Source organism: Triturus cristatus, chromosome 10 (assembly GCF_964204655.1).
Source record: "Triturus cristatus chromosome 10, aTriCri1.1, whole genome shotgun sequence".
In the NCBI taxonomy this organism is placed as follows: domain Eukaryota; kingdom Metazoa; phylum Chordata; class Amphibia; order Caudata; family Salamandridae; genus Triturus; species Triturus cristatus.
Window position 1 is genome coordinate 846,906,526 of NC_140593.1, and position 18,085 is coordinate 846,924,610.

Here is an 18,085-nt window from a genome sequence, read left to right on the forward strand (position 1 = left end):
GAAACAAATTAATCCGCATCCATCAGTGGTCGCTCTTGTGCCTAGCTTTTTTTTTGTCATGCCATGTTGTATTGTGGGGTCTTTTTACACTTGTGACATTGCTGTGAACGTTGTAAGTGCAAACATTGGCAGGTGCAGTCAGAAGAGTCAGATCTGTGCACACCCAGGGCTGTCAGGATGGCCGAGTGGTCTAAGGCGCCAGACTCAAGAGAGCTTGATCTTCAGTGCAACTGAGACTTCTGGTCTCCTCATGGAGGCGTGGGTTCAAATCCCACTTCTGACAGGTTTCTTTTACACCCTTAAATCGTCCTGTTTTTTGCAGTGCATTCCCCACACACCACAATCTTTGCACGGACCTGTAACATATGACGAGAAATCCACCAACGATCAGGCTGGTCCCTCAATCACAATTCCATGTATTCCTGGAAGGGACACCTCAGGCACACCTTCCGTTAAATTTGCACTCCATCACACAAACTGCCGTGCTGGTTTCTCATTAAGCAGTTGATCCCATCTTTGTTGTGAGGCTCTCCTGCCACCTTTTGGGCGGAGAAGGCACTGTCCCTGCAACAACACAGGCAGACATGTTCAACAGGGCTTCCTGGTTATGTGGGAGGAGCAGATTGTCATTGGTCCCCCCTTGCGAATTTTAATTTACATAAGGAAGACAGAGAGGTAGCTGGGAGTAGGCAGTACACACGGACATTGAACTCTATCTTGTGATTTGCAGCCAATTCTAGATTGAGGCAGGAGGAAAGGAGGTGATTTGCCCAACAATGGCCATACTGGGAATTCAGCCACCCTGGGGCTCCCAGGTGAGTGTTTCAGTCCTGCGAGCCACTCATATAAATCTCGCCTGATCGAGCCTGATCGAGCGCTGAGTGAGCGTGTTTGAATCCAAGAATCAAATGCCTCTGTCTTAGGAGGAAGAATTGGCAGGCCCTCCCTTGCATCTGGGGTGGAAGTCTATGGGGTAAGTGTCCAGGACTTGCAGAGGAGTACAAGTGCCAGAAAGTGCCTGCAGTTCTCATCAGCGCCTTTTTTCTGCTCTCTGGCAGCTAGGATATCGACTGATCCCTTCCTTGCAAGAGTGAAAAAAACAACACCTTGAGAGAAAACATGACTTTGTGTGGTTCACATAGAGAGAGAGCAGCCAAATAGCCCTGCTTTGTTTCTGAAAGACGCATCAGAAATTGCTTAAAATGCCGACTGGGGAATCAGGCTCGTTGGTCTAGGGGTATGATTCTCGCTTCGGGTGCGAGAGGTCCCGGGTTCAAATCCCGGACGAGCCCATGCTGTGGAATTATTTTTAGGCTGCTTATTATATAGGGCCATTTCTTCTTTTCAATGCTATAAGACGCCGTGTATGGTGAGAAAGTTCCTTTCCCTCTACGCTATTTCCCACTTTTGGCGTATAGAATTTCAGTGCCGGACTTCTTTGCAACTGCTTTTCTGGGGTGGACCATCAGTGTAGGAAAATTAAATGCAAAGTGTTTTTCTAGTGTGATTTCAGGTATGGTTTTAAAATCGCCTTTTGGAATAAAAGTGGTCCTCGTTCCTTTCTTCCAAAGAAAGAGATCGGGTAAGGAGGGTCCAACTTTGAGCTTCATGGACATTGGCCCTTGGTCTGTGCATTCCAGCCCACTACATGCCAAGAAGATTCGTGCAAGCGTGTCTGTTTCTGTAGTGTAGTGGTTATCACGTTCGCTTTACACGCGAAAGGTCCCTGGTTCGAGACCGGGCAGAAACAGCAGCTTTCTGTTTTTCACACAGTTTGCATTTACTCTCTCAACTTATAGGAAAGCTGAGATAATGGAAGCTGTCTATCCCTCACCAGCGTGATGTACTGTGCTCCAGGGGCATCAGTGACAGCTCAAAAAGAGAAGTGACGATAGTTTGCGCTATTCGTTTGCACGTCCTTGTGTACTGAAGGTTGGGCCTACTTCATGAAAGCAAGGCATGAGAGCAGAAATGGTTTTATTGACCTCACCGAGAGCATACACCTAGAACAAACAAAATGTCTGAAGGATAGAGGCATTTTCATTTCTTGTTCGATGACGGCCATGGAAAAGACAGCAACCATATTGCAGAAGAGAGCAGCATGTGCAGTTGCTTGCTTTGGGTGAAGCATTCACTAACTCGCTGCCAATAACCCCCGGAGCCGGTGCGAAAGGCGACTCTTGTGTGCCTCGGCTCGTTGGTCTAGGGGTATGATTCTCGCTTAGGGTGCGAGAGGTCCCGGGTTCAAATCCCGGACGAGCCCTTTTTCAGAGGTAAACATACGAATCCTACTCAAAACTCACAATGCCTGACTATTTCTCATTACACTCGCCGCATTGTTGCACAAAATATTTTGAACCTCAGAAGAAACATGGATCACCATGCTTTTTCTGCCTTCATGCTTAGTCTGTGTGTGTCCCAGGTGATGCTTTCCCAAGGTGTACTTGCTGGCATTTAGGCATCAGATATTTGTCTGTCGATGCCTGCATAAGTCAATTTTTAATACGTCTAATTGCAAGCATGTTGGCTGATATCTCTGCAGTTTTCACACTTGCTCCTCGCTTTCTGAGTGGCTGCTGATACAGCAGAATAGAAGTAGAGAGAATCCTTGAGAGGAACCTTGCTCTAACAGTAAAACACAGCAAGTGAGTTTCTGTAGTGTAGTGGTCATCACGTTCGCCTAACACGCGAAAGGTCCCCGGTTCGAGACTGTGCATGAGCTGCTTTTATGTGCACCCTCTAAAACCTTATTATCTCAATGCAAGCTTAAGAAGAGGCGGTCCTTGAACCCAGCGAGCCGTGGGAAACTTCCTTTACTTTTGCAAGACGAAACAAATTAATCCGCATCCATCAGTGGTCGCTCTTGTGCCTAGCTTTTTTTTTGTCATGCCATGTTGTATTGTGGGGTCTTTACACTTGTGACATTGCTGTGAACGTTGTAAGTGCAAACATTGGCAGGTGCAGTCAGAAGAGTCAGATCTGTGCACACCCAGGGCTGTCAGGATGGCCGAGTGGTCTAAGGCGCCAGACTCAAGAGAGCTTGATCTTCAGTGCAACTGAGACTTCTGGTCTCCTCATGGAGGCGTGGGTTCAAATCCCACTTCTGACAGGTTTCTTTTACACCCTTAAATCGTCCTGTTTTTTGCAGTGCATTCCCCACACACCACAATCTTTGCACGGACCTGTAACATATGACGAGAAATCCACCAACGATCAGGCTGGTCCCTCAATCACAATTCCATGTATTCCTGGAAGGGACACCTCAGGCACACCTTCCGTTAAATTTGCACTCCATCACACAAACTGCCGTGCTGGTTTCTCATTAAGCAGTTGATCCCATCTTTGTTGTGAGGCTCTCCTGCCACCTTTTGGGCGGAGAAGGCACTGTCCCTGCAACAACACAGGCAGACATGTTCAACAGGGCTTCCTGGTTATGTGGGAGGAGCAGATTGTCATTGGTCCCCCCTTGCGAATTTTAATTTACATAAGGAAGACAGAGAGGTAGCTGGGAGTAGGCAGTACACACGGACATTGAACTCTATCTTGTGATTTGCAGCCAATTCTAGATTGAGGCAGGAGGAAAGGAGGTGATTTGCCCAACAATGGCCATACTGGGAATTCAGCCACCCTGGGGCTCCCAGGTGAGTGTTTCAGTCCTGCGAGCCACTCATATAAATCTCGCCTGATCGAGCCTGATCGAGCGCTGAGTGAGCGTGTTTGAATCCAAGAATCAAATGCCTCTGTCTTAGGAGCAAGAATTGGCAGGCCCTCCCTTGCATCTGGGGTGGAAGTCTATGGGGTAAGTGTCCAGGACTTGCAGAGGAGTACAAGTGCCAGAAAGTGCCTGCAGTTCTCATCAGCGCCTTTTTTCTGCTCTCTGGCAGCTAGGATATCGACTGATCCCTTCCTTGCAAGAGTGAAAAAAACAACACCTTGAGAGAAAACATGACTTTGTGTGGTTCACATAGAGAGAGAGCAGCCAAATAGCCCTGCTTTGTTTCTGAAAGACGCATCAGAAATTGCTTAAAATGCCGACTGGGGAATCAGGCTCGTTGGTCTAGGGGTATGATTCTCGCTTCGGGTGCGAGAGGTCCCGGGTTCAAATCCCGGACGAGCCCATGCTGTGGAATTATTTTTAGGCTGCTTATTATATAGGGCCATTTCTTCTTTTCAATGCTATAAGACGCCGTGTATGGTGAGAAAGTTCCTTTCCCTCTACGCTATTTCCCACTTTTGGCGTATAGAATTTCAGTGCCGGACTTCTTTGCAACTGCTTTTCTGGGGTGGACCATCAGTGTAGGAAAATTAAATGCAAAGTGTTTTTCTAGTGTGATTTCAGGTATGGTTTTAAAATCGCCTTTTGGAATAAAAGTGGTCCTCGTTCCTTTCTTCCAAAGAAAGAGATCGGGTAAGGAGGGTCCAACTTTGAGCTTCATGGACATTGGCCCTTGGTCTGTGCATTCCAGCCCACTACATGCCAAGAAGATTCGTGCAAGCGTGTCTGTTTCTGTAGTGTAGTGGTTATCACGTTCGCTTTACACGCGAAAGGTCCCTGGTTCGAGACCGGGCAGAAACAGCAGCTTTCTGTTTTTCACACAGTTTGCATTTACTCTCTCAACTTATAGGAAAGCTGAGATAATGGAAGCTGTCTATCCCTCACCAGCGTGATGTACTGTGCTCCAGGGGCATCAGTGACAGCTCAAAAAGAGAAGTGACGATAGTTTGCGCTATTCGTTTGCACGTCCTTGTGTACTGAAGGTTGGGCCTACTTCATGAAAGCAAGGCATGAGAGCAGAAATGGTTTTATTGACCTCACCGAGAGCATACACCTAGAACAAACAAAATGTCTGAAGGATAGAGGCATTTTCATTTCTTGTTCGATGACGGCCATGGAAAAGACAGCAACCATATTGCAGAAGAGAGCAGCATGTGCAGTTGCTTGCTTTGGGTGAAGCATTCACTAACTCGCTGCCAATAACCCCCGGAGCCGGTGCGAAAGGCAACTCTTGTGTGCCTCGGCTCGTTGGTCTAGGGGTATGATTCTCGCTTAGGGTGCGAGAGGTCCCGGGTTCAAATCCCGGACGAGCCCTTTTTCAGAGGTAAACATACGAATCCTACTCAAAACTCACAATGCCTGACTATTTCTCATTACACTCGCCGCATTGTTGCACAAAATATTTTGAACCTCAGAAGAAACATGGATCACCATGCTTTTTCTGCCTTCATGCTTAGTCTGTGTGTGTCCCAGGTGATGCTTTCCCAAGGTGTACTTGCTGGCATTTAGGCATCAGATATTTGTCTGTCGATGCCTGCATAAGTCAATTTTTAATACGTCTAATTGCAAGCATGTTGGCTGATATCTCTGCAGTTTTCACACTTGCTCCTCGCTTTCTGAGTGGCTGCTGATACAGCAGAATAGAAGTAGAGAGAATCCTTGAGAGGAACCTTGCTCTAACAGTAAAACACAGCAAGTGAGTTTCTGTAGTGTAGTGGTCATCACGTTCGCCTAACACGCGAAAGGTCCCCGGTTCGAGACCGGGCAGAAACACTGTGCATGAGCTGCTTTTATGTGCACCCTCTAAAACCTTATTATCTCAATGCAAGCTTAAGAAGAGGCGGTCCTTGAACCCAGCGAGCCGTGGGAAACTTCCTTTACTTTTGCAAGACGAAACAAATTAATCCGCATCCATCAGTGGTCGCTCTTGTGCCTAGCTTTTTTTTTGTCATGCCATGTTGTTTTGTGGGGTCTTTACACTTGTGACATTGCTGTGAACGTTGTAAGTGCAAACATTGGCAGGTGCAGTCAGAAGAGTCAGATCTGTGCACACCCAGGGCTGTCAGGATGGCCGAGTGGTCTAAGGCGCCAGACTCAAGAGAGCTTGATCTTCAGTGCAACTGAGACTTCTGGTCTCCTCATGGAGGCGTGGGTTCAAATCCCACTTCTGACAGGTTTCTTTTACACCCTTAAATCGTCCTGTTTTTTGCAGTGCATTCCCCACACACCACAATCTTTGCACGGACCTGTAACATATGACGAGAAATCCACCAACGATCAGGCTGGTCCCTCAATCACAATTCCATGTATTCCTGGAAGGGACACCTCAGGCACACCTTCCGTTAAATTTGCACTCCATCACACAAACTGCCGTGCTGGTTTCTCATTAAGCAGTTGATCCCATCTTTGTTGTGAGGCTCTCCTGCCACCTTTTGGGCGGAGAAGGCACTGTCCCTGCAACAACACAGGCAGACATGTTCAACAGGGCTTCCTGGTTATGTGGGAGGAGCAGATTGTCATTGGTCCCCCCTTGCGAATTTTAATTTACATAAGGAAGACAGAGAGGTAGCTGGGAGTAGGCAGTACACACGGACATTGAACTCTATCTTGTGATTTGCAGCCAATTCTAGATTGAGGCAGGAGGAAAGGAGGTGATTTGCCCAACAATGGCCATACTGGGAATTCAGCCACCCTGGGGCTCCCAGGTGAGTGTTTCAGTCCTGCGAGCCACTCATATAAATCTCGCCTGATCGAGCCTGATCGAGCGCTGAGTGAGCGTGTTTGAATCCAAGAATCAAATGCCTCTGTCTTAGGAGCAAGAATTGGCAGGCCCTCCCTTGCATCTGGGGTGGAAGTCTATGGGGTAAGTGTCCAGGACTTGCAGAGGAGTACAAGTGCCAGAAAGTGCCTGCAGTTCTCATCAGCGCCTTTTTTCTGCTCTCTGGCAGCTAGGATATCGACTGATCCCTTCCTTGCAAGAGTGAAAAAAACAACACCTTGAGAGAAAACATGACTTTGTGTGGTTCACATAGAGAGAGAGCAGCCAAATAGCCCTGCTTTGTTTCTGAAAGACGCATCAGAAATTGCTTAAAATGCCGACTGGGGAATCAGGCTCGTTGGTCTAGGGGTATGATTCTCGCTTCGGGTGCGAGAGGTCCCGGGTTCAAATCCCGGACGAGCCCATGCTGTGGAATTATTTTTAGGCTGCTTATTATATAGGGCCATTTCTTCTTTTCAATGCTATAAGACGCCGTGTATGGTGAGAAAGTTCCTTTCCCTCTACGCTATTTCCCACTTTTGGCGTATAGAATTTCAGTGCCGGACTTCTTTGCAACTGCTTTTCTGGGGTGGACCATCAGTGTAGGAAAATTAAATGCAAAGTGTTTTTCTAGTGTGATTTCAGGTATGGTTTTAAAATCGCCTTTTGGAATAAAAGTGGTCCTCGTTCCTTTCTTCCAAAGAAAGAGATCGGGTAAGGAGGGTCCAACTTTGAGCTTCATGGACATTGGCCCTTGGTCTGTGCATTCCAGCCCACTACATGCCAAGAAGATTCGTGCAAGCGTGTCTGTTTCTGTAGTGTAGTGGTTATCACGTTCGCTTTACACGCGAAAGGTCCCTGGTTCGAGACCGGGCAGAAACAGCAGCTTTCTGTTTTTCACACAGTTTGCATTTACTTTCTCAACTTATAGGAAAGCTGAGATAATGGAAGCTGTCTATCCCTCACCAGCGTGATGTACTGTGCTCCAGGGGCATCAGTGACAGCTCAAAAAGAGAAGTGACGATAGTTTGCGCTATTCGTTTGCACGTCCTTGTGTACTGAAGGTTGGGCCTACTTCATGAAAGCAAGGCATGAGAGCAGAAATGGTTTTATTGACCTCACCGAGAGCATACACCTAGAACAAACAAAATGTCTGAAGGATAGAGGCATTTTCATTTCTTGTTCGATGACGGCCATGGAAAAGACAGCAACCATATTGCAGAAGAGAGCAGCATGTGCAGTTGCTTGCTTTGGGTGAAGCATTCACTAACTCGCTGCCAATAACCCCCGGAGCCGGTGCGAAAGGCGACTCTTGTGTGCCTCGGCTCGTTGGTCTAGGGGTATGATTCTCGCTTAGGGTGCGAGAGGTCCCGGGTTCAAATCCCGGACGAGCCCTTTTTCAGAGGTAAACATACGAATCCTACTCAAAACTCACAATGCCTGACTATTTCTCATTACACTCGCCGCATTGTTGCACAAAATATTTTGAACCTCAGAAGAAACATGGATCACCATGCTTTTTCTGCCTTCATGCTTAGTCTGTGTGTGTCCCAGGTGATGCTTTCCCAAGGTGTACTTGCTGGCATTTAGGCATCAGATATTTGTCTGTCGATGCCTGCATAAGTCAATTTTTAATACGTCTAATTGCAAGCATGTTGGCTGATATCTCTGCAGTTTTCACACTTGCTCCTCGCTTTCTGAGTGGCTGCTGATACAGCAGAATAGAAGTAGAGAGAATCCTTGAGAGGAACCTTGCTCTAACAGTAAAACACAGCAAGTGAGTTTCTGTAGTGTAGTGGTCATCACGTTCGCCTAACACGCGAAAGGTCCCCGTTTCGAGACTGTGCATGAGCTGCTTTTATGTGCACCCTCTAAAACCTTATTATCTCAATGCAAGCTTAAGAAGAGGCGGTCCTTGAACCCAGCGAGCCGTGGGAAACTTCCTTTACTTTTGCAAGACGAAACAAATTAATCCGCATCCATCAGTGGTCGCTCTTGTGCCTAGCTTTTTTTTTGTCATGCCATGTTGTATTGTGGGGTCTTTACACTTGTGACATTGCTGTGAACGTTGTAAGTGCAAACATTGGCAGGTGCAGTCAGAAGAGTCAGATCTGTGCACACCCAGGGCTGTCAGGATGGCCGAGTGGTCTAAGGCGCCAGACTCAAGAGAGCTTGATCTTCAGTGCAACTGAGACTTCTGGTCTCCTCATGGAGGCGTGGGTTCAAATCCCACTTCTGACAGGTTTCTTTTACACCCTTAAATCGTCCTGTTTTTTGCAGTGCATTCCCCACACACCGCAATCTTTGCACGGACCTGTAACATATGACGAGAAATCCACCAACGATCAGGCTGGTCCCTCAATCACAATTCCATGTATTCCTGGAAGGGACACCTCAGGCACACCTTCCGTTAAATTTGCACTCCATCACACAAACTGCCGTGCTGGTTTCTCATTAAGCAGTTGATCCCATCTTTGTTGTGAGGCTCTCCTGCCACCTTTTGGGCGGAGAAGGCACTGTCCCTGCAACAACACAGGCAGACATGTTCAACAGGGCTTCCTGGTTATGTGGGAGGAGCAGATTGTCATTGGTCCCCCCTTGCGAATTTTAATTTACATAAGGAAGACAGAGAGGTAGCTGGGAGTAGGCAGTACACACGGACATTGAACTCTATCTTGTGATTTGCAGCCAATTCTAGATTGAGGCAGGAGGAAAGGAGGTGATTTGCCCAACAATGGCCATACTGGGAATTCAGCCACCCTGGGGCTCCCAGGTGAGTGTTTCAGTCCTGCGAGCCACTCATATAAATCTCGCCTGATCGAGCCTGATCGAGCGCTGAGTGAGCGTGTTTGAATCCAAGAATCAAATGCCTCTGTCTTAGGAGGAAGAATTGGCAGGCCCTCCCTTGCATCTGGGGTGGAAGTCTATGGGGTAAGTGTCCAGGACTTGCAGAGGAGTACAAGTGCCAGAAAGTGCCTGCAGTTCTCATCAGCGCCTTTTTTCTGCTCTCTGGCAGCTAGGATATCGACTGATCCCTTCCTTGCAAGAGTGAAAAAAACAACACCTTGAGAGAAAACATGACTTTGTGTGGTTCACATAGAGAGAGAGCAGCCAAATAGCCCTGCTTTGTTTCTGAAAGACGCATCAGAAATTGCTTAAAATGCCGACTGGGGAATCAGGCTCGTTGGTCTAGGGGTATGATTCTCGCTTCGGGTGCGAGAGGTCCCGGGTTCAAATCCCGGACGAGCCCATGCTGTGGAATTATTTTTAGGCTGCTTATTATATAGGGCCATTTCTTCTTTTCAATGCTATAAGACGCCGTGTATGGTGAGAAAGTTCCTTTCCCTCTACGCTATTTCCCACTTTTGGCGTATAGAATTTCAGTGCCGGACTTCTTTGCAACTGCTTTTCTGGGGTGGACCATCAGTGTAGGAAAATTAAATGCAAAGTGTTTTTCTAGTGTGATTTCAGGTATGGTTTTAAAATCGCCTTTTGGAATAAAAGTGGTCCTCGTTCCTTTCTTCCAAAGAAAGAGATCGGGTAAGGAGGGTCCAACTTTGAGCTTCATGGACATTGGCCCTTGGTCTGTGCATTCCAGCCCACTACATGCCAAGAAGATTCGTGCAAGCGTGTCTGTTTCTGTAGTGTAGTGGTTATCACGTTCGCTTTACACGCGAAAGGTCCCTGGTTCGAGACCGGGCAGAAACAGCAGCTTTCTGTTTTTCACACAGTTTGCATTTACTCTCTCAACTTATAGGAAAGCTGAGATAATGGAAGCTGTCTATCCCTCACCAGCGTGATGTACTGTGCTCCAGGGGCATCAGTGACAGCTCAAAAAGAGAAGTGACGATAGTTTGCGCTATTCGTTTGCACGTCCTTGTGTACTGAAGGTTGGGCCTACTTCATGAAAGCAAGGCATGAGAGCAGAAATGGTTTTATTGACCTCACCGAGAGCATACACCTAGAACAAACAAAATGTCTGAAGGATAGAGGCATTTTCATTTCTTGTTCGATGACGGCCATGGAAAAGACAGCAACCATATTGCAGAAGAGAGCAGCATGTGCAGTTGCTTGCTTTGGGTGAAGCATTCACTAACTCGCTGCCAATAACCCCCGGAGCCGGTGCGAAAGGCGACTCTTGTGTGCCTCGGCTTGTTGGTCTAGGGGTATGATTCTCGCTTAGGGTGCGAGAGGTCCCGGGTTCAAATCCCGGACGAGCCCTTTTTCAGAGGTAAACATACGAATCCTACTCAAAACTCACAATGCCTGACTATTTCTCATTACACTCGCCGCATTGTTGCACAAAATATTTTGAACCTCAGAAGAAACATGGATCACCATGCTTTTTCTGCCTTCATGCTTAGTCTGTGTGTGTCCCAGGTGATGCTTTCCCAAGGTGTACTTGCTGGCATTTAAGCATCAGATATTTGTCTGTCGATGCCTGCATAAGTCAATTTTTAATACGTCTAATTGCAAGCATGTTGGCTGATATCTCTGCAGTTTTCACACTTGCTCCTCGCTTTCTGAGTGGCTGCTGATACAGCAGAATAGAAGTAGAGAGAATCCTTGAGAGGAACCTTGCTCTAACAGTAAAACACAGCAAGTGAGTTTCTGTAGTGTAGTGTTCATCACGTTCGCCTAACACGCGAAAGGTCCCCGGTTCGAGACTGTGCATGAGCTGCTTTTATGTGCACCCTCTAAAACCTTATTATCTCAATGCAAGCTTAAGAAGAGGCGGTCCTTGAACCCAGCGAGCCGTGGGAAACTTCCTTTACTTTTGCAAGACGAAACAAATTAATCCGCATCCATCAGTGGTCGCTCTTGTGCCTAGCTTTTTTTTTGTCATGCCATGTTGTATTGTGGGGTCTTTACACTTGTGACATTGCTGTGAACGTTGTAAGTGCAAACATTGGCAGGTGCAGTCAGAAGAGTCAGATCTGTGCACACCCAGGGCTGTCAGGATGGCCGAGTGGTCTAAGGCGCCAGACTCAAGAGAGCTTGATCTTCAGTGCAACTGAGACTTCTGGTCTCCTCATGGAGGCGTGGGTTCAAATCCCACTTCTGACAGGTTTCTTTTACACCCTTAAATCGTCCTGTTTTTTGCAGTGCATTCCCCACACACCACAATCTTTGCACGGACCTGTAACATATGACGAGAAATCCACCAACGATCAGGCTGGTCCCTCAATCACAATTCCATGTATTCCTGGAAGGGACACCTCAGGCACACCTTCCGTTAAATTTGCACTCCATCACACAAACTGCCGTGCTGGTTTCTCATTAAGCAGTTGATCCCATCTTTGTTGTGAGGCTCTCCTGCCACCTTTTGGGCGGAGAAGGCACTGTCCCTGCAACAACACAGGCAGACATGTTCAACAGGGCTTCCTGGTTATGTGGGAGGAGCAGATTGTCATTGGTCCCCCCTTGCGAATTTTAATTTACATAAGGAAGACAGAGAGGTAGCTGGGAGTAGGCAGTACACACGGACATTGAACTCTATCTTGTGATTTGCAGCCAATTCTAGATTGAGGCAGGAGGAAAGGAGGTGATTTGCCCAACAATGGCCATACTGGGAATTCAGCCACCCTGGGGCTCCCAGGTGAGTGTTTCAGTCCTGCGAGCCACTCATATAAATCTCGCCTGATCGAGCCTGATCGAGCGCTGAGTGAGCGTGTTTGAATCCAAGAATCAAATGCCTCTGTCTTAGGAGGAAGAATTGGCAGGCCCTCCCTTGCATCTGGGGTGGAAGTCTATGGGGTAAGTGTCCAGGACTTGCAGAGGAGTACAAGTGCCAGAAAGTGCCTGCAGTTCTCATCAGCGCCTTTTTTCTGCTCTCTGGCAGCTAGGATATCGACTGATCCCTTCCTTGCAAGAGTGAAAAAAACAACACCTTGAGAGAAAACATGACTTTGTGTGGTTCACATAGAGAGAGAGCAGCCAAATAGCCCTGCTTTGTTTCTGAAAGACGCATCAGAAATTGCTTAAAATGCCGACTGGGGAATCAGGCTCGTTGGTCTAGGGGTATGATTCTCGCTTCGGGTGCGAGAGGGCCCGGGTTCAAATCCCGGACGAGCCCATGCTGTGGAATTATTTTTAGGCTGCTTATTATATAGGGCCATTTCTTCTTTTCAATGCTATAAGACGCCGTGTATGGTGAGAAAGTTCCTTTCCCTCTACGCTATTTCCCACTTTTGGCGTATAGAATTTCAGTGCCGGACTTCTTTGCAACTGCTTTTCTGGGGTGGACCATCAGTGTAGGAAAATTAAATGCAAAGTGTTTTTCTAGTGTGATTTCAGGTATGGTTTTAAAATCGCCTTTTGGAATAAAAGTGGTCCTCGTTCCTTTCTTCCAAAGAAAGAGATCGGGTAAGGAGGGTCCAACTTTGAGCTTCATGGACATTGGCCCTTGGTCTGTGCATTCCAGCCCACTACATGCCAAGAAGATTCGTGCAAGCGTGTCTGTTTCTGTAGTGTAGTGGTTATCACGTTCGCTTTACACGCGAAAGGTCCCTGGTTCGAGACCGGGCAGAAACAGCAGCTTTCTGTTTTTCACACAGTTTGCATTTACTCTCTCAACTTATAGGAAAGCTGAGATAATGGAAGCTGTCTATTCCTCACCAGCGTGATGTACTGTGCTCCAGGGGCATCAGTGACAGCTCAAAAAGAGAAGTGACGATAGTTTGCGCTATTCGTTTGCACGTCCTTGTGTACTGAAGGTTGGGCCTACTTCATGAAAGCAAGGCATGAGAGCAGAAATGGTTTTATTGACCTCACCGAGAGCATACACCTAGAACAAACAAAATGTCTGAAGGATAGAGGCATTTTCATTTCTTGTTCGATGACGGCCATGGAAAAGACAGCAACCATATTGCAGAAGAGAGCAGCATGTGCAGTTGCTTGCTTTGGGTGAAGCATTCACTAACTCGCTGCCAATAACCCCCGGAGCCGGTGCGAAAGGCGACTCTTGTGTGCCTCGGCTCGTTGGTCTAGGGGTATGATTCTCGCTTAGGGTGCGAGAGGTCCCGGGTTCAAATCCCGGACGAGCCCTTTTTCAGAGGTAAACATACGAATCCTACTCAAAACTCACAATGCCTGACTATTTCTCATTACACTCGCCGCATTGTTGCACAAAATATTTTGAACCTCAGAAGAAACATGGATCACCATGCTTTTTCTGCCTTCATGCTTAGTCTGTGTGTGTCCCAGGTGATGCTTTCCCAAGGTGTACTTGCTGGCATTTAGGCATCAGATATTTGTCTGTCGATGCCTGCATAAGTCAATTTTTAATACGTCTAATTGCAAGCATGTTGGCTGATATCTCTGCAGTTTTCACACTTGCTCCTCGCTTTCTGAGTGGCTGCTGATACAGCAGAATAGAAGTAGAGAGAATCCTTGAGAGGAACCTTGCTCTAACAGTAAAACACAGCAAGTGAGTTTCTGTAGTGTAGTGGTCATCACGTTCGCCTAACACGCGAAAGGTCCCCGGTTCGAGACCGGGCAGAAACACTGTGCATGAGCTGCTTTTATGTGCACCCTCTAAAACCTTATTATCTCAATGCAAGCTTAAGAAGAGGCGGTCCTTGAACCCAGCGAGCCGTGGGAAACTTCCTTTACTTTTGCAAGACGAAACAAATTAATCCGCATCCATCAGTGGTCGCTCTTGTGCCTAGCTTTTTTTTTGTCATGCCATGTTGTATTGTGGGGTCTTTACACTTGTGACATTGCTGTGAACGTTGTAAGTGCAAACATTGGCAGGTGCAGTCAGAAGAGTCAGATCTGTGCACACCCAGGGCTGTCAGGATGGCCGAGTGGTCTAAGGCGCCAGACTCAAGAGAGCTTGATCTTCAGTGCAACTGAGACTTCTGGTCTCCTCATGGAGGCGTGGGTTCAAATCCCACTTCTGACAGGTTTCTTTTACACCCTTAAATCGTCCTGTTTTTTGCAGTGCATTCCCCACACACCACAATCTTTGCACGGACCTGTAACATATGACGAGAAATCCACCAACGATCAGGCTGGTCCCTCAATCACAATTCCATGTATTCCTGGAAGGGACACCTCAGGCACACCTTCCGTTAAATTTGCACTCCATCACACAAACTGCCGTGCTGGTTTCTCATTAAGCAGTTGATCCCATCTTTGTTGTGAGGCTCTCCTGCCACCTTTTGGGCGGAGAAGGCACTGTCCCTGCAACAACACAGGCAGACATGTTCAACAGGGCTTCCTGGTTATGTGGGAGGAGCAGATTGTCATTGGTCCCCCCTTGCGAATTTTAATTTACATAAGGAAGACAGAGAGGTAGCTGGGAGTAGGCAGTACACACGGACATTGAACTCTATCTTGTGATTTGCAGCCAATTCTAGATTGAGGCAGGAGGAAAGGAGGTGATTTGCCCAACAATGGCCATACTGGGAATTCAGCCACCCTGGGGCTCCCAGGTGAGTGTTTCAGTCCTGCGAGCCACTCATATAAATCTCGCCTGATCGAGCCTGATCGAGCGCTGAGTGAGCGTGTTTGAATCCAAGAATCAAATGCCTCTGTCTTAGGAGGAAGAATTGGCAGGCCCTCCCTTGCATCTGGGGTGGAAGTCTATGGGGTAAGTGTCCAGGACTTGCAGAGGAGTACAAGTGCCAGAAAGTGCCTGCAGTTCTCATCAGCGCCTTTTTTCTGCTCTCTGGCAGCTAGGATATCGACTGATCCCTTCCTTGCAAGAGTGAAAAAAACAACACCTTGAGAGAAAACATGACTTTGTGTGGTTCACATAGAGAGAGAGCAGCCAAATAGCCCTGCTTTGTTTCTGAAAGACGCATCAGAAATTGCTTAAAATGCCGACTGGGGAATCAGGCTCGTTGGTCTAGGGGTATGATTCTCGCTTCGGGTGCGAGAGGTCCCGGGTTCAAATCCCGGACGAGCCCATGCTGTGGAATTATTTTTAGGCTGCTTATTATATAGGGCCATTTCTTCTTTTCAATGCTATAAGACGCCGTGTATGGTGAGAAAGTTCCTTTCCCTCTACGCTATTTCCCACTTTTGGCGTATAGAATTTCAGTGCCGGACTTCTTTGCAACTGCTTTTCTGGGGTGGACCATCAGTGTAGGAAAATTAAATGCAAAGTGTTTTTCTAGTGTGATTTCAGGTATGGTTTTAAAATCGCCTTTTGGAATAAAAGTGGTCCTCGTTCCTTTCTTCCAAAGAAAGAGATCGGGTAAGGAGGGTCCAACTTTGAGCTTCATGGACATTGGCCCTTGGTCTGTGCATTCCAGCCCACTACATGCCAAGAAGATTCGTGCAAGCGTGTCTGTTTCTGTAGTGTAGTGGTTATCACGTTTGCTTTACACGCGAAAGGTCCCTGGTTCGAGACCGGGCAGAAACAGCAGCTTTCTGTTTTTCACACAGTTTGCATTTACTCTCTCAACTTATAGGAAAGCTGAGATAATGGAAGCTGTCTATCCCTCACCAGCGTGATGTACTGTGCTCCAGGGGCATCAGTGACAGCTCAAAAAGAGAAGTGACGATAGTTTGCGCTATTCGTTTGCACGTCCTTGTGTACTGAAGGTTGGGCCTACTTCATGAAAGCAAGGCATGAGAGCAGAAATGGTTTTATTGACCTCACCGAGAGCATACACCTAGAACAAACAAAATGTCTGAAGGATAGAGGCATTTTCATTTCTTGTTCGATGACGGCAATGGAAAAGACAGCAACCATATTGCAGAAGAGAGCAGCATGTGCAGTTGCTTGCTTTGGGTGAAGCATTCACTAACTCGCTGCCAATAACCCCCGGAGCCGGTGCGAAAGGCGACTCTTGTGTGCCTCGGCTCGTTGGTCTAGGGGTATGATTCTCGCTTAGGGTGCGAGAGGTCCCGGGTTCAAATCCCGGACGAGCCCTTTTTCAGAGGTAAACATACGAATCCTACTCAAAACTCACAATGCCTGACTATTTCTCATTACACTCGCCGCATTGTTGCACAAAATATTTTGAACCTCAGAAGAAACATGGATCACCATGCTTTTTCTGCCTTCATGCTTAGTCTGTGTGTGTCCCAGGTGATGCTTTCCCAAGGTGTACTTGCTGGCATTTAGGCATCAGATATTTGTCTGTCGATGCCTGCATAAGTCAATTTTTAATACGTCTAATTGCAAGCATGTTGGCTGATATCTCTGCAGTTTTCACACTTGCTCCTCGCTTTCTGAGTGGCTGCTGATACAGCAGAATAGAAGTAGAGAGAATCCTTGAGAGGAACCTTGCTCTAACAGTAAAACACAGCAAGTGAGTTTCTGTAGTGTAGTGGTCATCACGTTCGCCTAACACGCGAAAGGTCCCCGGTTCGAGACCGGGCAGAAACACTGTGCATGAGCTGCTTTTATGTGCACCCTCTAAAACCTTATTATCTCAATGCAAGCTTAAGAAGAGGCGGTCCTTGAACCCAGCGAGCCGTGGGAAACTTCCTTTACTTTTGCAAGACGAAACAAATTAATCCGCATCCATCAGTGGTCGCTCTTGTGCCTAGCTTTTTTTTTGTCATGCCATGTTGTATTGTGGGGTCTTTACACTTGTGACATTGCTGTGAACGTTGTAAGTGCAAACATTGGCAGGTGCAGTCAGAAGAGTCAGATCTGTGCACACCCAGGGCTGTCAGTATGGCCGAGTGGTCTAAGGCGCCAGACTCAAGAGAGCTTGATCTTCAGTGCAACTGAGACTTCTGGTCTCCTCATGGAGGCGTGGGTTCAAATCCCACTTCTGACAGGTTTCTTTTACACCCTTAAATCGTCCTGTTTTTTGCAGTGCATTCCCCACACACCACAATCTTTGCACGGACCTGTAACATATGACGAGAAATCCACCAACGATCAGGCTGGTCCCTCAATCACAATTCCATGTATTCCTGGAAGGGACACCTCAGGCACACCTTCCGTTAAATTTGCACTCCATCACACAAACTGCCGTGCTGGTTTCTCATTAAGCAGTTGATCCCATCTTTGTTGCGAGGCTCTCCTGCCACCTTTTGGGCGGAGAAGGCACTGTCCCTGCAACAACACAGGCAGACATGTTCAACAGGGCTTCCTGGTTATGTGGGAGGAGCAGATTGTCATTGGTCCCCCCTTGCGAATTTTAATTTACATAAGGAAGACAGAGAGGTAGCTGGGAGTAGGCAGTACACACGGACATTGAACTCTATCTTGTGATTTGCAGCCAATTCTAGATTGAGGCAGGAGGAAAGGAGGTGATTTGCCCAACAATGGCCATACTGGGAATTCAGCCACCCTGGGGCTCCCAGGTGAGTGTTTCAGTCCTGCGAGCCACTCATATAAATCTCGCCTGATCGAGCCTGATCGAGCGCTGAGTGAGCGTGTTTGAATCCAAGAATCAAATGCCTCTGTCTTAGGAGGAAGAATTGGCAGGCCCTCCCTTGCATCTGGGGTGGAAGTCTATGGGGTAAGTGTCCAGGACTTGCAGAGGAGTACAAGTGCCAGAAAGTGCCTGCAGTTCTCATCAGCGCCTTTTTTCTGCTCTCTGGCAGCTAGGATATCGACTGATCCCTTCCTTGCAAGA

At 47.4% G+C, this 18,085-nt stretch overlaps 27 non-coding genes across 27 annotated transcripts; all 27 read left to right on the top strand.

Moving 5' to 3' along the window:
• The first annotated feature begins 171 nt into the window (after positions 1-171).
• Positions 172-283, top strand: TRNAL-CAA (transfer RNA leucine (anticodon CAA)). The gene is made up of 2 exons: positions 172-209; positions 238-283. It is a non-coding gene; the product is annotated as a tRNA-Leu (tRNA).
• A 937-nt stretch (positions 284-1,220) lies between these two features.
• TRNAP-CGG (transfer RNA proline (anticodon CGG)) lies at positions 1,221-1,292 on the top strand. The gene has a single exon. It is a non-coding gene; the product is annotated as a tRNA-Pro (tRNA).
• Positions 1,293-1,677: 385 nt separating this feature from the next.
• On the top strand, positions 1,678-1,750 carry TRNAV-UAC (transfer RNA valine (anticodon UAC)). Its single transcript has one exon. It is a non-coding gene; the product is annotated as a tRNA-Val (tRNA).
• A 441-nt stretch (positions 1,751-2,191) lies between these two features.
• Positions 2,192-2,263, top strand: TRNAP-AGG (transfer RNA proline (anticodon AGG)). Its single transcript has one exon. It is a non-coding gene; the product is annotated as a tRNA-Pro (tRNA).
• A 734-nt stretch (positions 2,264-2,997) lies between these two features.
• Positions 2,998-3,109, top strand: TRNAL-CAA (transfer RNA leucine (anticodon CAA)). Its single transcript has 2 exons — positions 2,998-3,035; positions 3,064-3,109. It is a non-coding gene; the product is annotated as a tRNA-Leu (tRNA).
• A 937-nt stretch (positions 3,110-4,046) lies between these two features.
• Positions 4,047-4,118, top strand: TRNAP-CGG (transfer RNA proline (anticodon CGG)). The gene has a single exon. It is a non-coding gene; the product is annotated as a tRNA-Pro (tRNA).
• A 385-nt stretch (positions 4,119-4,503) lies between these two features.
• On the top strand, positions 4,504-4,576 carry TRNAV-UAC (transfer RNA valine (anticodon UAC)). The gene has a single exon. It is a non-coding gene; the product is annotated as a tRNA-Val (tRNA).
• Positions 4,577-5,017: 441 nt separating this feature from the next.
• TRNAP-AGG (transfer RNA proline (anticodon AGG)) lies at positions 5,018-5,089 on the top strand. The gene has a single exon. It is a non-coding gene; the product is annotated as a tRNA-Pro (tRNA).
• A 386-nt stretch (positions 5,090-5,475) lies between these two features.
• TRNAV-AAC (transfer RNA valine (anticodon AAC)) lies at positions 5,476-5,548 on the top strand. The gene has a single exon. It is a non-coding gene; the product is annotated as a tRNA-Val (tRNA).
• A 288-nt stretch (positions 5,549-5,836) lies between these two features.
• TRNAL-CAA (transfer RNA leucine (anticodon CAA)) lies at positions 5,837-5,948 on the top strand. Its single transcript has 2 exons — positions 5,837-5,874; positions 5,903-5,948. It is a non-coding gene; the product is annotated as a tRNA-Leu (tRNA).
• Positions 5,949-6,885: 937 nt separating this feature from the next.
• TRNAP-CGG (transfer RNA proline (anticodon CGG)) lies at positions 6,886-6,957 on the top strand. Its single transcript has one exon. It is a non-coding gene; the product is annotated as a tRNA-Pro (tRNA).
• A 385-nt stretch (positions 6,958-7,342) lies between these two features.
• TRNAV-UAC (transfer RNA valine (anticodon UAC)) lies at positions 7,343-7,415 on the top strand. Its single transcript has one exon. It is a non-coding gene; the product is annotated as a tRNA-Val (tRNA).
• Positions 7,416-7,856: 441 nt separating this feature from the next.
• Positions 7,857-7,928, top strand: TRNAP-AGG (transfer RNA proline (anticodon AGG)). The gene has a single exon. It is a non-coding gene; the product is annotated as a tRNA-Pro (tRNA).
• Positions 7,929-8,662: 734 nt separating this feature from the next.
• On the top strand, positions 8,663-8,774 carry TRNAL-CAA (transfer RNA leucine (anticodon CAA)). The gene is made up of 2 exons: positions 8,663-8,700; positions 8,729-8,774. It is a non-coding gene; the product is annotated as a tRNA-Leu (tRNA).
• Positions 8,775-9,711: 937 nt separating this feature from the next.
• Positions 9,712-9,783, top strand: TRNAP-CGG (transfer RNA proline (anticodon CGG)). Its single transcript has one exon. It is a non-coding gene; the product is annotated as a tRNA-Pro (tRNA).
• A 385-nt stretch (positions 9,784-10,168) lies between these two features.
• TRNAV-UAC (transfer RNA valine (anticodon UAC)) lies at positions 10,169-10,241 on the top strand. Its single transcript has one exon. It is a non-coding gene; the product is annotated as a tRNA-Val (tRNA).
• A 441-nt stretch (positions 10,242-10,682) lies between these two features.
• TRNAP-AGG (transfer RNA proline (anticodon AGG)) lies at positions 10,683-10,754 on the top strand. The gene has a single exon. It is a non-coding gene; the product is annotated as a tRNA-Pro (tRNA).
• Positions 10,755-11,488: 734 nt separating this feature from the next.
• On the top strand, positions 11,489-11,600 carry TRNAL-CAA (transfer RNA leucine (anticodon CAA)). The gene is made up of 2 exons: positions 11,489-11,526; positions 11,555-11,600. It is a non-coding gene; the product is annotated as a tRNA-Leu (tRNA).
• Positions 11,601-12,537: 937 nt separating this feature from the next.
• On the top strand, positions 12,538-12,609 carry TRNAP-CGG (transfer RNA proline (anticodon CGG)). Its single transcript has one exon. It is a non-coding gene; the product is annotated as a tRNA-Pro (tRNA).
• Positions 12,610-12,994: 385 nt separating this feature from the next.
• On the top strand, positions 12,995-13,067 carry TRNAV-UAC (transfer RNA valine (anticodon UAC)). The gene has a single exon. It is a non-coding gene; the product is annotated as a tRNA-Val (tRNA).
• Positions 13,068-13,508: 441 nt separating this feature from the next.
• Positions 13,509-13,580, top strand: TRNAP-AGG (transfer RNA proline (anticodon AGG)). The gene has a single exon. It is a non-coding gene; the product is annotated as a tRNA-Pro (tRNA).
• Positions 13,581-13,966: 386 nt separating this feature from the next.
• On the top strand, positions 13,967-14,039 carry TRNAV-AAC (transfer RNA valine (anticodon AAC)). The gene has a single exon. It is a non-coding gene; the product is annotated as a tRNA-Val (tRNA).
• A 288-nt stretch (positions 14,040-14,327) lies between these two features.
• Positions 14,328-14,439, top strand: TRNAL-CAA (transfer RNA leucine (anticodon CAA)). Its single transcript has 2 exons — positions 14,328-14,365; positions 14,394-14,439. It is a non-coding gene; the product is annotated as a tRNA-Leu (tRNA).
• Positions 14,440-15,376: 937 nt separating this feature from the next.
• On the top strand, positions 15,377-15,448 carry TRNAP-CGG (transfer RNA proline (anticodon CGG)). The gene has a single exon. It is a non-coding gene; the product is annotated as a tRNA-Pro (tRNA).
• A 385-nt stretch (positions 15,449-15,833) lies between these two features.
• TRNAV-UAC (transfer RNA valine (anticodon UAC)) lies at positions 15,834-15,906 on the top strand. The gene has a single exon. It is a non-coding gene; the product is annotated as a tRNA-Val (tRNA).
• A 441-nt stretch (positions 15,907-16,347) lies between these two features.
• TRNAP-AGG (transfer RNA proline (anticodon AGG)) lies at positions 16,348-16,419 on the top strand. The gene has a single exon. It is a non-coding gene; the product is annotated as a tRNA-Pro (tRNA).
• A 386-nt stretch (positions 16,420-16,805) lies between these two features.
• Positions 16,806-16,878, top strand: TRNAV-AAC (transfer RNA valine (anticodon AAC)). The gene has a single exon. It is a non-coding gene; the product is annotated as a tRNA-Val (tRNA).
• Positions 16,879-18,085: the final 1,207 nt, after the last annotated feature.